Below are 14783 nucleotides of genomic sequence, written 5' to 3' on the forward strand. Positions count from 1 at the left end.
GGGGGTTATGCTGTTAGTTAAGAAACACACAAAATCTAAGGAAGTGCATCCAATTGATGTTGATGGACAATGCAGTGTTGAGTCTGTTTGGTGTGACCTAAGCACTGGGAAAGAAATAATGAGAGTAGGTGTGTGTTATAGGTATAATGAATCTGATGAGTATAATGAGCATTTGTAGAGAGAAATAGAATGGACCAGTAAATGAGAGTTTCTTATAATGGGGGAGTTTAATTTCTCAGAGATTGACTGGAATTTGTGGGTTGATCACTCACACACTAGCAAGGCTTTTGGGGATTTATTGATTTATGGATGATTATTTTCTGCAGCAGCATGCTTGGGAGGCAATTAGAGGGAGTAATACTCTTGGTCTAATTATCAGTAGTGATTCTTCATACATTAAGAATCTGCAGATAAAGAAACCACTGTTTGGCAGTGATCACAGTGTGCTGAAGTGGGACTCAAAGATGTAACTACCATTAGGGATAAAGGGATGGTTTTTTGCTTTCGTAAAGATGACTATGGTGGTCTTAGACAGTATTTAAATTCTATATGGTGGGACCAACTGATGATATAACCAACAGCAAATTCAAAATGGGAAGCATTCAAAGAAATAATCTTGAAAGCTACTAGAATTTTCATACCAACTAAGAAATAATGGTGAAGGTTTAGGCCTAAATTGATGTCAGATGAACTAATTAGACATGTGGCAGAGAAGAAAAATGTATGGGATACATATAAATTAACAGGTGACACAGAAGCCTATGATAGATATAAGCCGATCTGTAACCAAATCACAAAGGAGATTAGGTAGGCAAAGGCAGATTAAGAGAAATTTTTGGCAAAGGATAGAAAGAAAAACAGCAAAGAGTTCTTTACTTATGTAAATTCTAGTAGGAAGAGGATGAATCAGATTGGCCCATGATATCAATGGTTCAACTGTTGATGATCCTGCTCAGGTAGCTAACAAGCTAAATGAATATTTTGCATCTCCACCTTCACACATGAGGAGTTATTCAGGGAGGGGAATGCCAGAGGTGTAAGTAAGCTAGATAATCTTGTTATAATCTTGTTTTCTGGCAATAAGCTAGATAATCTTGTTATAACTGACAGTAAAGTGGAGGAGAAATTGTTGAAGATTAACATAAGAAAGCACCTGGGGTGGATGGAATCTATCTAATTATATTAAAGGAGGCAGGAAAGGAAGTAAGCAAATACTTAGCCATAATTATGAGAATTTCCTTGGACTCAGGGGAGTTACCCATGGACTGGAGATGTGAAAATGTGACCCCAATCCACAAAGGAGGGTCAAAGGGATACAGGTAATTACAGACCTGTTAGTTTAACTTCGGTTCCAGGGAAATTAATGGATACATTGGTTAAAGAATCAGTTCAGGATCATCTAGACAAGACTTGGTTAATGGGAAGCATGCGTTTGTTAATGGGAAGTCTTGTCTGACCAATTTGCTTGGATAATGGGATGTAATCACAAAGGAACTGGATGCAAAGAATAATTGATATCATATATTTGGATCTTAGAAAGGCTTTTGATACTGCTGCACATGGAAGACTTCTGCACAAATTGGAGCAGTGTGGCACTGGAGCAAATTGCTGCTATGGATAAAGGGATTGTTGAGTGGAAGAAGAAGACTGAGAATGGTAATCAATGGACACTGCTCTTCGTGGACTAGTGTTATTAGTGGAGTTCCCCAGGGTTCAGTGTTGGGTCGATTGTTGTTTTCTGTATTCATTAATGATATTGATGATGGTATATCAGGCTTAATGTACAAGTTTGCCAACGATAAGAAGGTTGCCAGGGTTGTTAATTCACTAATGACCGTGTGCTGCTGCAACAGGATCTAGAAAAGTCGAGCAGATGGTCTGAGAAGGTGGCAACTGAAGTTTAACATTGACAAATTCAAAGTACTGCATATGGGAAGGAGTAACTCCAGAGTAATGTATCAACTGTGTGGTACTACACTGACACAAGGTGTAAGGTATGTTCGTGTTATTTCTCCCATCTCCACATGTGTTCGCTGTATTGAGGACAGTACACTGTCAAGCCAGAGACTTGAAAGTGTATGGGCCATGTCTCTGCAGTGTGATGTATTGTGCCCATTGTTTATCCGGCTTATTGGCCGCCAGGTCCCTAGTAGGGCCCGACGTTGCCAATAACCTGCCACGTGGAGGCTAGTTGGGTGTGTCCTGTATCACAACAAGTTTCTCTGGCAGGTCCTGCAACCTAGTTTCCTGGGATTTCAGTGGCTAGTGCAGGTGTGCTTACTGTGCGACATGCTCTGGTAATAGTGAGTAGTATTGTCCTTTGTATCAATTCTAATTTGTTCCTATTTCTTACTATGTCTGAGCGGGTGAACCACGCACCGGCTCCATAGGTGATAACAGGTAGGAACATTGCAGTATATGATTGCCAGGGTCTTTCTTTTGAATCCTCAGTCTGCTCGACCGATCCTGGCAATTATACCTGTATAATTTCTCACTTTGTTCGCCAAGTACTACACTGACAAAAGTGTAAAGTGTATTTAGTGTCTAACGGCACCAGGGGTTTCCCCCCATCTCCACGTTGCTTTCATTGTGGGTGTACCAGTTTGCTGGGAAGGCCAGAGATTTAAAAGTGTATGGATATTGTACATGTGTAGTGTTGTGTTCTATTGTTCATCTGGCCATTTAGCCGCTAGACCCGTACTGAAGCCGAACGTTGCCCACACTTGGCCCCGTGGAGGCAGATCAGGCACACCAGTATTTTTAGATAAGTACTCTGGCAGGTCCTGCCACCTAATTTCCTGAGATTTCAGTGGCTAGGACCTATATATATATATATATATATATATAAAAAAAGAAGAAAAAAGGTGGGGGGGGGGATAAACGCTTGAATCTAGTTAGGCCGAAAGAGGTTGCAAGTGTGTCAAGTTTGGCATTTAAAATTTCTTGTTGTGTGGGGCATTCGCTTTTCGCTGGCGATATAAGTAGAGTAGGAGGGAGAGACGGAAGGCTGGGGGGAAAAGACAAATATATGGGATCAATAGGGAAGGCAACCCCAGGTATATCAGTGGGGCATGCCCTTGCCCCACCAGAGGGAAAAGAGGGGGTGGTGGGGTGGGGAGGGGGCAGAAAGACAGTCCCCTCACCCCACCAGGGATAGGGAGAGAAAGTGGGCTGGGCAAGGGAGCTCCACCCAGTTCGCCATAGTGGCAATTTGCAGTGTCCGCCAGCCAGTGCAGTCCGATGATGACTTGTTGGTGGGGCCTAGGCCTTTTCTAGGTGTAAGTTGTTCCTGTTGTGTAGGTTCATCCTCGGAGCAATGACATCCTGGCTGGTGCCATTTCCATTGGTTCCTAGGTCGATGCTGTTTCATTTATTCTGCTGCATATTACACCATTTGTCCTTAGTATTTTGCGATCCTTTCCTCTATGTTGATGTTTTGTCAGTTTGCCTTTATTTATTATTTGTGGTCATCTATTCGTTGTGGATGGCTATTTCTGTTCATCGTCTATTGAAGACTTCAAATGTAAATCTGTTGAGGGCTTTGTATTCATCTTCTGAATCCAGTAGATGGTACTCTTGATTTTTCGGCAAGTATTGAATCTCAGTTAAAAGTCTACTTCTGTGTTCTTCGTAACATTCACAGTCGTGCATAATATGCTGCCAGGTTTCAGGTTCTCCACAGGTGCATGTGGACTCTTCTATTATTCTGAGTGCATTCAGTTTTGCTTTAAATTGGCCGTGGCTCGTCAGGAGAAGGTTGTATTTAGCCCAGGATAGAACCACGAGGGGGCTTTTGGGCACATTTTTGCGACTGTCGGTATGAAGCTTCTTGTAACTTGACCCTTTGGTGACATCTCCCATCTGTGCTGCCAAATCTTCAACATGTGAGCCACTATTTGATGTTTCTCTGTCGTCCGGCTGTTGGTTGGGTCCAAAGTAAAGTCATAAATGGAGGCAGGCATATCCTTGGACAGTAAATACATGAGTCCACATCTAGTCACCTTGGGGTCCAGCGGAAGAGTTCCTGCCAGGACCTGCAGAGCGTGGGTGCTCACCGTTTTGCAGGCCCTAGTTATAGTTAGAAGTATGTTTCTTTGGATAGTGTCCAGCAGTCTTCTGTTAACTGCAGTTCCGGCCTTCCTGAACCAGATTGGCGATCCATAGGTGATCTCTGGAATGAATATTGTTTTATAATACAGGGACAGGGTCTTCCTGTTGAGTCCCCAGTCCCTGCGAGATACTCTCGCTACAAGTGTTGCATAGTTCCTTAGTTTCTCTTTCAGGTACCTACCTGAAAGAGAAACTAAGTGGTGAGGTGTAAAGGACAGGTTTCCATCCAGGATAATACCTAGATACTTTATTTGCTTTGCTAGTTTAATGGTGTATCCTGTTATCTTTATTTGCAGTGGTCATCTGATATTTAGAGAGCCTTTTAGTAATACTGAGTTTGTCTTGGTGAAATCATTAATATATGTGTTTTTGCCCAGTTCTGTAGGGTTTGTAATGCTTGGTTCGCCTGTGTTTCAAGTCCCGTTCTGGAGTCTGCTTCCACCATTAAAATGAGATCATCAGCAAAGGCCTGGCTGGCCACATTTCCCAGGTCCAGAGCCAATAAGTCATCAAAGACCATGTTCCACATTATTGACCCCAGGACAGATTCCTGTGGGCAGCCCCTTCGGACGCTTTTAACAGCTCTTTGGAAAGTTGTGACGACCTCAATTTTCCTATCCGACAGATATGCCCAGACACTGTTATACAAGTTTTATGGGAGTGCTGCTTTCCGGAGCCTGCCAAGGATGCTCGGCCACCATACTGTGTCGAACACCCCAGCAAAATCGACTGCTATTACCAGAAAGTACTTCTTGTTACTTTAGGTTGCCTTGGTTATGAGGTTTTGGACTGCTTCAATGGTCGAGAAGCCCGGTTTGAATCCATATTGCCTGGATGATTCCAGGTTGGCGGTTTTGTAATGGTTCATGATCCTTTTGATACACTGACAGTGGTAGAAAGTGAAAAGGACCTGGGGGTAATTGTGCAGGCAGATATGAAGTTTTCTGAGCAGTGCAGACGGTCTGCAAGAGTAGCTGATGGTGTCTTGTCAATGATATACAGGAATTTCTATAGCAGGGATAAGGAGGTGATTATTCCCTTGTATAAGGCAATGGTCAGGCCACACCTTGTGTACTGTATACAGGCCTGGAGGCCTCATTTTTAAGAGGAATGTTGAGCTGTTGGAACGAGTACAGAGAAGGGCAACAAGATTAGTGAATGGAACAAAGGGGTGCTCTTATGAATAAATGCTTAAGTTTTGCAAATTACAGTGTCTGGAGACTAGGCACTTGCGAGGTGATCTGATTGAGGTGTATAAAGCCTTGAATGGTTTGAGCATGCTCAGTGCTGATGGGATTCTCCCTCTTGATCAGAATAACTGTCTGAGAGGGCATAAATTCAAATTGAGGAAAGACAGTTGTAGGATAGATGTGCGGAAGGCTGCCTTTAGCCATCGGGTGGTTGATTGCTGGAACAAACTTCCATCTGTAGTTGTAGAAGTTGATAGCTTAAACAGATTCAAGTCAGAACTAGACAAACATTTGGAGCGAGTGAATGGGCGAAATGAGAAGGTGGTGTGTTTTGTTTTTTTTTTTTTGGCTGATGCTATATAAGCTTGCTTTCTTGCATCATATGCCCTGCAAATGCTAATGCTAATATCAAAATTATTTTTTGCATCTAGTTCCTTTGTGACCACATCATAGTATCCAATCAAATTGGTCAGACAAGACTTTCCCTTTACAAACCCATACTGTGTCTGAATTATTACTGTTGTCTTGTCTAGATGATTCTGCAACTTTTTTTAACCAGTGACTCCATTATTTTCCCTGGAACAGAAGTCAAACTAATAGGTTTGTAATTACTCATGTCACCCTTTGATCCTCTTTTGTGAAAATGGTTCATGTTTACCCATCTCCAGTCCATGGGCAACTCCCCTGGGTACAAGGAAGCTCTCATAATTATGGCTAAGGGTTTGCTTACTTCCTGTGCTGCCTCCTTTAATATAACTGGATAGATTCCATCCACCCCAAGTGCCTTTCTTATGTTTATGTTCAACAATTTCTCCTCCACTTTGCTCTCAGTTATTTTAAAATCATTTAACTCCCTGTTGGAGTTTGATAAACATCTGGCCCTCTCCTCCTTGAATAACTCCTCATGTGTGAATGTAGATGCAAGATACTCATTTATTTTGGCAGCTATCTGAGAATGATCATTTGCAGTCAAACCATTGATATCAAGTGGTTCATCTGATTCATCTCCTTCTTTTTAGAGTTTATATAAGTAAAGAAGTCTGCTGTCGTTTTTGCCTTTGCTTGCCTAACCTCCTTTGTGACTTGATTACAGACTAGCTTGTGTCTACCATAGCCTTCTGTGTCAACTGACAATTTATGTGCCACAAAGTTTTTTTTTTTTTTGGTAATTGTTGGCGCATCGGCTTCTGTGGCCATAATGCACCTCCAAGGTTTTTGCAGTACTTTGATCCAAGCCCGAGGCAGGATATGAACCCACGACCTTTGGGTTGCTGGGCAGCTACTTTACTTACCCGGCTAGCCCGGTCGGCATAGTGAGTTGTGACAATGTTAGAGTGAGATATGGGTTATAATATAAGAACAGTATTATAGCAAATCAGTGTTGAGTGAATGTGTTATAATGTGGGCCTGCTGTAGTCACCTTTACGAAATCAAAAACCCTTCCCTTATTCCCTGATGGTAGTTACATCTTTAAGTAAATCTCACATCAGTACATCCCGTTTATTGTTCTTTTCTGGCACGAGTCTCATTAGTTCATATGACATGCATTTGGGCCTAAACCTAGAGCAGTATTTCTTAGTTTGAATAAAAAGCCTAGTAGTTTCCAAAATTACTTCCTTGAATGCTTCCCATTTAGAATTTGCTGTTGGTAACATCATCAGTTGGTCCCACTGTAGAACGTAAAAAATCTCTAAGAGCACTGTACAGGTGAACCCCGTTTAATGCTGATAATTGATTCTGGAAAAACAGTGCTAAGTGAATCAGCGCTAAGTGAGCGCTGTATTCCTGTAATATAATGTATGTATGTGTGAGTCATGGTCTATACCATCACAACTCACAAATAATAAACATTAGTGAAAAGACGCCAAATGTCTGGAAAAATATTTAATATTAAAAATCTATACATATAAAATATTCTCCATTACATAAGTATATAATTATATGGTAAGTAACTACATTATGTATCAAAATTAAACTTAAAATGCCAATTAAAATCATGAATTTATTAATCCAACGGCTCCGGGCTGTTGAGTTTTAGTATCTTTGGTCGATTTTTGGTTGTACTTCGGTCTTCTTCCTAGTAAACTAAAAGGGATTTTAATTTAAATTCCCCTGCAGCATTACCACTCAACATTCCTTCGCCGTTTTGAAGCCTGGCAACTGGCATGTTTTTTACTTCTTTGGATATGAAATTTCGGCTAAGGTAAAGAAAGCCAGCACGAGAACAACGAGAAATGTCGGATAACTTAGGTGGAAAATTAGTTTCCCGACACGGCACTCTAGCACTGCTCGCTCGGTGAACAGACGGTAGGTGATATCGGTCTGGAGCAGAAATTGAGAAGGATATATTGATTGACAAGTAGACATGGCAAACAATGAAATGATTGGTGGTGGGCCCAACAGACGACAAGCTACAGGGCATATTGAACAAGAAAATAAAAATACAGTCATAAAACATTTTATTTTTTTATGACTGTATGTAACTTTGTATGAATCACAGTCATAAAAAAAATAATTTTTTTATATGACTGTGATTCTAAAGAAGTTCAAAAGGGGTTCTAAAGAGGTTCAAAAGATTCTAAAGGGGTTCAAGGGATTCAAGTCGAGGTAACCTGACCTTTTTTTTTTTTTTTCACCATTACGAAATAATGGTGAAAAAAGGTTAGGGCATGTGTGATTAGGGCAAGTTACCATTAGTTCTACTGAAGTAATACTAAACCGATGTTATTGTGTTCGCGCACCAATCAGCACATCATTTGGCACGCCTACTTGTCAATCAGTATATCGTTCTCGACTTTGCTCCAGACCGATAACACCTACCGTTTGTTTACTGAGTGAGCAGCGCTAGAGTGCCATATCGGGAAACTAATTTTCCGCGTAAGTTATCCAATGTTTCTTGTCGTTCTCATGCTGGCTTTCTTTACCGTTGCCGAAATTTCTTTTAAGCATTTGTTTCTAAAAAGTCCTGTTTCATGCATGTTAAAAACTTGTTGAGAAGTATAACACCTCTCTTCAATTATTTTAAGAAGTTCTTTTTTGAAAGTTTTGTCTCCTTCTTGATCTGCACTTACCACTTCTCTTTTTAAGGTGAGCTTTGTTTAGATCATCATATAGGCTAATCGCATTTTATTTAATAATATTTAAGTTAACAGAATTGTGCATTGGATATTATCTTCAATAAAATTATTTAGAAGTCTCTCCATTTCAATTATAATAGCCGGCCTAGCCATAACCAATTCAGTTGTTTGCAGTGGAACAGCTGGCTTTCCCACTGCTAAAATTAATTCTTTATTTTTTTTAATTGTTCTTACAGTTGAATCTGCCAGTCCTAAATGATTGCACACATCTACTTGTCATTGAACGGAATTGATTTGCTTCAAAACACATAATATAATTTACTTTTAATTTTCAAATTCAGTTTTTTTCTTACCTTAGTAGGCTTCATGCCGCGTAAAGACATTTTTGCTTTTTAATTCTTATCCGCCATTATTAATCTTCGAAACTGTAACAGCATTGCATTAATTACTTTACAATATTCGAGTAAACTATCTGTTACTTAACCCTGTACTGAGTGATGACTAGACTTCGGATAAATGCATATAATGCAAATATTACCAGCAATATACTTTATCATTTTTTAAAATGTTGTTCTCGGAACTATGTAACAAGCCACCATACTGCAATTAAATTAGCATGGAAAAAAATTTCACTGAGCGTGGGAAAATTTTGCAAGTAGGCATAGGAAACTTTTTAATGCTGTTTTGCTATTCATTTTCAAGCTATTGACTACATCAGACGAAACATTTTCGTTAAACATGCCAAAAATTTAATATATACGCTGGTAAAAGAGCATTACAGTCAGTTGTGACAGCGTTAGAGTGAGATATGAGTTATAATATAAGAACAGAGTTATAACGAATCAGTGTAGAGCAAACCGCGTTATAATGAGGGCCTGCTGTAGTTGCCTTTACAGAAGCAAAAACCCTTCCCTTTACCCCTGATGGTAGTTACATCTTTAAGAAAATCCCACATCAGTACACTATGACCACTGCCTCCTAGTGGTTCCTTTATCTGTAAATTCTTGCATGAATAACCACTGCTGATAATCAGATCAAGAGTGTTACTCCCTCTTGTTGCCTCTCTAACATGCTGCTGTAGAAAACAATCATCCAATAAATCCACAAAAGCCTTTGCTGGTGTGTAAGTGACCAACCCACAAGTTCCAATCTATATCTGGGAAGTTAAAATCCCCCATTATAAGACACTCTTATTTACTTGGCCCACTCTATTTCTTTGTATAAATGTTCATTGTATTCATCAGAGTCATTAGGCCTATAACAAACTGCTAGCCTCATTTTTGCTTTCCCAGTCCTTATGTCACGCCAAACTGACTCAACATTGCACTGTCCATCTATGTCGACTGGATGCACTTCATTAGATTTGATGTGTTTCTTAACTAACAGTATAACACCCTTCCCTTCCTATCTTGTCTATTCTTTATGTACACATGGTACTCCCCAAAATCCAATTCTGCATCCCTATATCTGAGTGACACCATTTCTCTGATATCCCAACAATATCTGCCTTTAATGTCTTGACTAGCATTTCAAGCTCATCAAATATATTAACTATACTCCTAGCATTGGTGTATATGCAAGTATACATGCACCTGTTCTTGCTCTTAGTTACTCTAACACAGCCCATGTACTTATTTGTTTCATGACTCCCGCAGTTCCTGAAATCCCCAGCAACTTGCTTTCTGGGCTGCTGCTCATTCCAATAGAAGTATCGCAAGAATCATTTCCCCTTCTGCCTGCAGCTACTGTTAATCTATTAGTCTGTGAATCCCCCCAAACTAACATTTTTCCAACCTGCCTAACATCGCCTCGATAGCATCAGCAAATATTCTAGCACCCTTTCTATTTAAGTGTATCCCATCCCATCCCTATCTCTCCTGTTAATAAGCCCAGGCCACGCTGAGAAAAATTCTACCCTAAGAGCCCTGCACAATCTCTCCAGGGCCGAATTGATTGACAAGGCTCTCACCATATACTCCCTCCTATCGTGTCTGGGCAGGATTGCAGACACTTTCAAAGTTAACCCTAAATCGCAACTTTTTTTCAACGTTGACCTGTACTTGCTAAGTAAATCTGCAGATCTTCTACACTTAATGTCATTAGTGCCAACGTGTACAATGATATCACTTTTTGTGCCCTTAAAAGATGATATCTGCTCTACAACACGTCAACTTTTGCCCCTGGCAGACATACTGTGATCCTATTCCACCTATCCTTTTTGCACACTTTATTTCCTGTTTCAGTAAAAAAATTATTATTATTATCCATATGATGCAAGGAAGCCTGAGGCTTATGCTGCACCAGGGGGAAAAAAAAAAAAATAAAAAATAACAATAACTAGCTCCTGTGCTGGTCTCACAGGAGCTAGTTATTGTTATTTTTTATGCCCTGAAGGTTGCTGCTGTATTTCTTGGTGCATAAAAGCGAGCTCTTGCATTGAAGTGGGCAGCTTAGAGTTTGATGGACCTCTCATTTCAATTCCTTTGAGGGCATCCACCTGATTCTTCAAGCTCTCATAGACACCCATCAGAATGCCGAGTTGGTGCCTAATTTTTTCACATTCTCTGCACCTCTGCACACACACCAAGACATCCTCCTTGGCTAGATCATGTCCTGTTCGAGAGAGATCCAAAAACATTTCGAATTTTGCTCATTTTTTTAGCTGTGATGTGTTGGAGAATCGCCCCTTCAGTTCTTCCGCGAACCACAGCACTTTCGCTACTTTGTGCACGTTGCTTTGCCGCCTCCGTAGCCAGGTGGGAAGGAGCAGCAGTGCATACTACACGCTTCTTGATTATACTGGGGTTCGAGCTTGTCACCACCAAATACGGAGGATGTGGAAAGGTCAGGGAATGACCACCGCATATTCTCGGAGCAATATGGCCTTAGTTGCTAATGCCCCTAAAAACCAAATAACAACAACAAGCACGTTGCTTTGCTGCTGTAGTCTGGGGCATGATTTCCGTTTAAATACTATTTAATTAACAATAAAAACTAAGAGGATTTATAAATTGAATTGATTAATTGCCAATATTACACTAAGCTAACAGATTCTTACTACAGTGCTACGTATTATGCTACCGTATTATGCTACCAACGGCCTCCGTAGCCGAGTGGGCAGGAGTGGGAGTGCAGTAGCACATGCTCTTTGAGTAGACCGGGGTTCAACCCCCTGACTGCTGAATACGGTCGATCTACCAACCTGCACTGGACCAGCTTGGCAGATTATGGTCCATTTCCCTCAACATGAATTGTTGAGGAGGCTTCCATTCCTGCAGTGGGTTGATAATGGCTGCGCTTTACTTTTTTTGTACGTATTATGCTATCTAGTTTTACGTTATACTTTATGCTATCAAGTTCGAGATATACATAATGCCATTCTGTATCGATACTACACAATGGCAGCAAGTTTTGAATGGTACAAGTTTTACCGATACTAAGTAATAACCCACAAAATCTCTATCTAAGTACAAAGTAAACTAAGTATCTTAACTAGGAATAAAAAGCTCTCCTAGAAAATAAATTATTATGCCAATTTAATCAATAAAATGGTAAAAAATTAAAAAAAACTTCTCTATTAGCCTCAGCAGTAAAAACTTTGCCCGCACCAAGCTAATCTCGGTCCCACTGATATTCCACTTCCCCTGTTACCTCTCCATGTCTTTAATGGCCTGGTGAAACCTCTCACCTTGTTCTTCACTAACACTTCCTAGATTCTGGGAAGTAGTCAAATGTGGGAGTGTAAAAAATTTACCTTGACACTCATGTTGCAGCCCACATTTTTGAAGTTTGCTGTAATATTTTCAATTATATTCTTGTAGTCTGGTTCCTTGTTGTTTCTTAAGAAGTTCTCAACAACAGACCTGAAGCCAGTCCATGTCTAGTTTTCTCTTTTATTCATAGTTCCCTCAAAATCTCGCTCCCTTACCAATTTGTGAATTTGAGGTCCAGCAAAAATGCCTAATATTAGCTTCTCTTGGGTAATCAATATGAATTTAATATAAAGCTAGTTGAAGCAGAGACTTTCTGAGGTAAAACTGTCACAAATTGTTTCATCCAACCCAGTTTGATTTGCAAAGGTGGAAGGACAGTTTTTAGATCTATCATTGGTTTATGAGCTATGTTCTTTGATCCAGGCAACAAACTTCCCTTCTTTGGCCAGACCTTGATATCCCAGTGCGTACTCCTTGCCCGACCGTCCAATTTTTCACAAAAAGCAAAACATTTTTGTGTAGCCAGATTGCTGTCCAAGTAGCATGTTTAGCACATACAAACCAACCATGTTATTCATACTTATCATACTTAATATTTGTCAACAACTTCTTCAAGTTCTCATATGTTTCTTTCAAATACACAGAGTAATCTACTGGAATTGCCCATATTTATTTCCACTGTGGAGCAACACACCTTTGAGACTCCCCTTTGATGAATCAATAAAAAGTCTCTACTTTATAGGATTGTAATTAATTGCTAAATAGTTCATTAAGGCATTTATATTACTGCAAAAAACATTAGAATCATCCTCAGAAAAGTAGGGGACTAGTTCTCATTCTGTATGTCTGTAACTTGAGAAAAACCTTCTGTGTGCTAGATTTTTTGACTTAAGTCTAGAACCATAGTTTTGAAGGTTCTTTTGGTAAATGTAAATCTCTTCCAAGATCATTGAGTTCATGCTAGGAAAACTGTGGAGGGCTAAACTCAGTGTCTTCAGGTGTGTGTAGACTTCGGTAACATCTTCAGAAGCTTCAATTTCAACACTCTGCTGCTAAATTCTACAATATAAGTGGAGGACATGGAATCAGCAGGTTTTCCCCATGTGAGTTTGCTCTAAGGGCAGATGGAACATTAGGATACACTGTACCCTTCTCGCTCTTTGCATTGTATTCCTCTACATTTACTAAGACTTACATTGTGCATAAAAGAAAAAGTGCACCCTGCACATAACATATTGTTATGTGCAAACAATATTGTTAGAGCATCAACTATGATGTGTAGTATTTGATCAATTAGCAAAATTTTAAGGAAAAAAAAGGCTTCTGCAATATAAATTTCAAAAAAAACGAACATGAAATCAAAATGCAATGGATTATACCACTCTGCGTAGGTTTCAATGTTTGTAAACTAATAACTGTTTTTAACTCAATTTTTCACACTCATTTCAGAAATGTTAGTTTTTTTTCTATCATGTACTGCTTTTTCACAAATCAATCAAGTTGATGTCATGAGTTGTAATATTGAATGTATTAAGTTAGGAGTTTGTTTAAGCTGGAAATTTGTAAACTAAATCTTCACATGTTGGCAATACTGCCTTCACTCATTTGTTTCTTGACTCTGAGAGCTCCGTGCAGCAGTATTTTGTTGGTGTGAGTTCAGTTTCTTTTTAACGTTATCATTTCAAACTTGTGCTGAAAAGTAAGTAAAATGTTTTCATGCAAGTGTTTGAAAAAACCAAACTTATTTCGTTGTATTTGTGGACGTTATGTAGGCCTCAAACAAAGACAAGATATTATAGAATTTGTAAAAAATGTGTATTTTGCTTATTTCAGAGCGAAACTTGGTGATCAAGGTATGGGATCCACATAAAGTTTGCTGAACCTGTGTTGAAGTATTGAGATTGTGGGAAAATGGTGAAAAGAAGGCTATGTCATTTGCAATTCCCATGGTTTGGCAGAGCCTACAAAACACTGTGATGACTGTTACTTATCCTGTTAATGAACCTACCAGTGCTGTTAGGTAGCAGTTTAATTCTGGATTGTAAACTGGAATTTTGCAGTAATGATTTATCAATGTATTTGATGATAATCTTTCAATGTCAACATTAATTTATAAAGTCTTCATACCAAATAGAACATACACTGTTCATCTTGGTTTGATTCACATATATTTTTAATTTTTATAATAGTATTATTTGTGGAAAATTATTCTAGGAAGCATGCTTATACATCAGCAAAAAAAAAAAAGAAAAAGAAAACACTATACACCCCTCTAAAAATTTGTCTAATTTTCATACTTACTACCCATTTCCACAACACAAGTGGAAGTATATTCCAATAATCAGTTACTGTCTTGCTGAAAGCAAATTTTTGCATGTCTATCCAACAGCCATCCTTTTCAATTTAAATGTATGCACCCTTCTGTATGTTGTCTGAGAAAGAGTAGTAGTAGAGACATGTGATGCAAGAAAGCAAGCGGATGCCATCAGCATTTAATATTGTTGGGTTTAGCTGAACGAGTTAGTTTTATTTGAGGATGAAGCAATATAACAAGAATCAACAATATTGCATATTGTTTGGGGGGGGATGGGGAGGGTTTGCAGGAAATTATTTCTTTTTTAAAATATTCCTTATATCAGAACAGTAAAATAACAATAAATTCCGAAAATTTAATTTTTAATTTTATAACTTAA

At 39.2% G+C, this 14783-nt stretch overlaps 1 protein-coding gene across 1 annotated transcript in view; it reads left to right on the forward strand.

The window, feature by feature from the left end:
- Positions 1-14783, forward strand: part of LOC150084454 (diacylglycerol kinase theta-like) — a 457615-nt gene that overhangs the window by 100480 nt on the left and 342352 nt on the right. The window lies entirely within an intron of this gene.

Source organism: Mastigoproctus giganteus, chromosome 6 (assembly GCF_048544385.1).
Source record: "Mastigoproctus giganteus isolate SK-2022 chromosome 6, ASM4854438v1, whole genome shotgun sequence".
Classification (NCBI taxonomy): Eukaryota; Metazoa; Arthropoda; class Arachnida; order Uropygi; family Thelyphonidae; genus Mastigoproctus; species Mastigoproctus giganteus.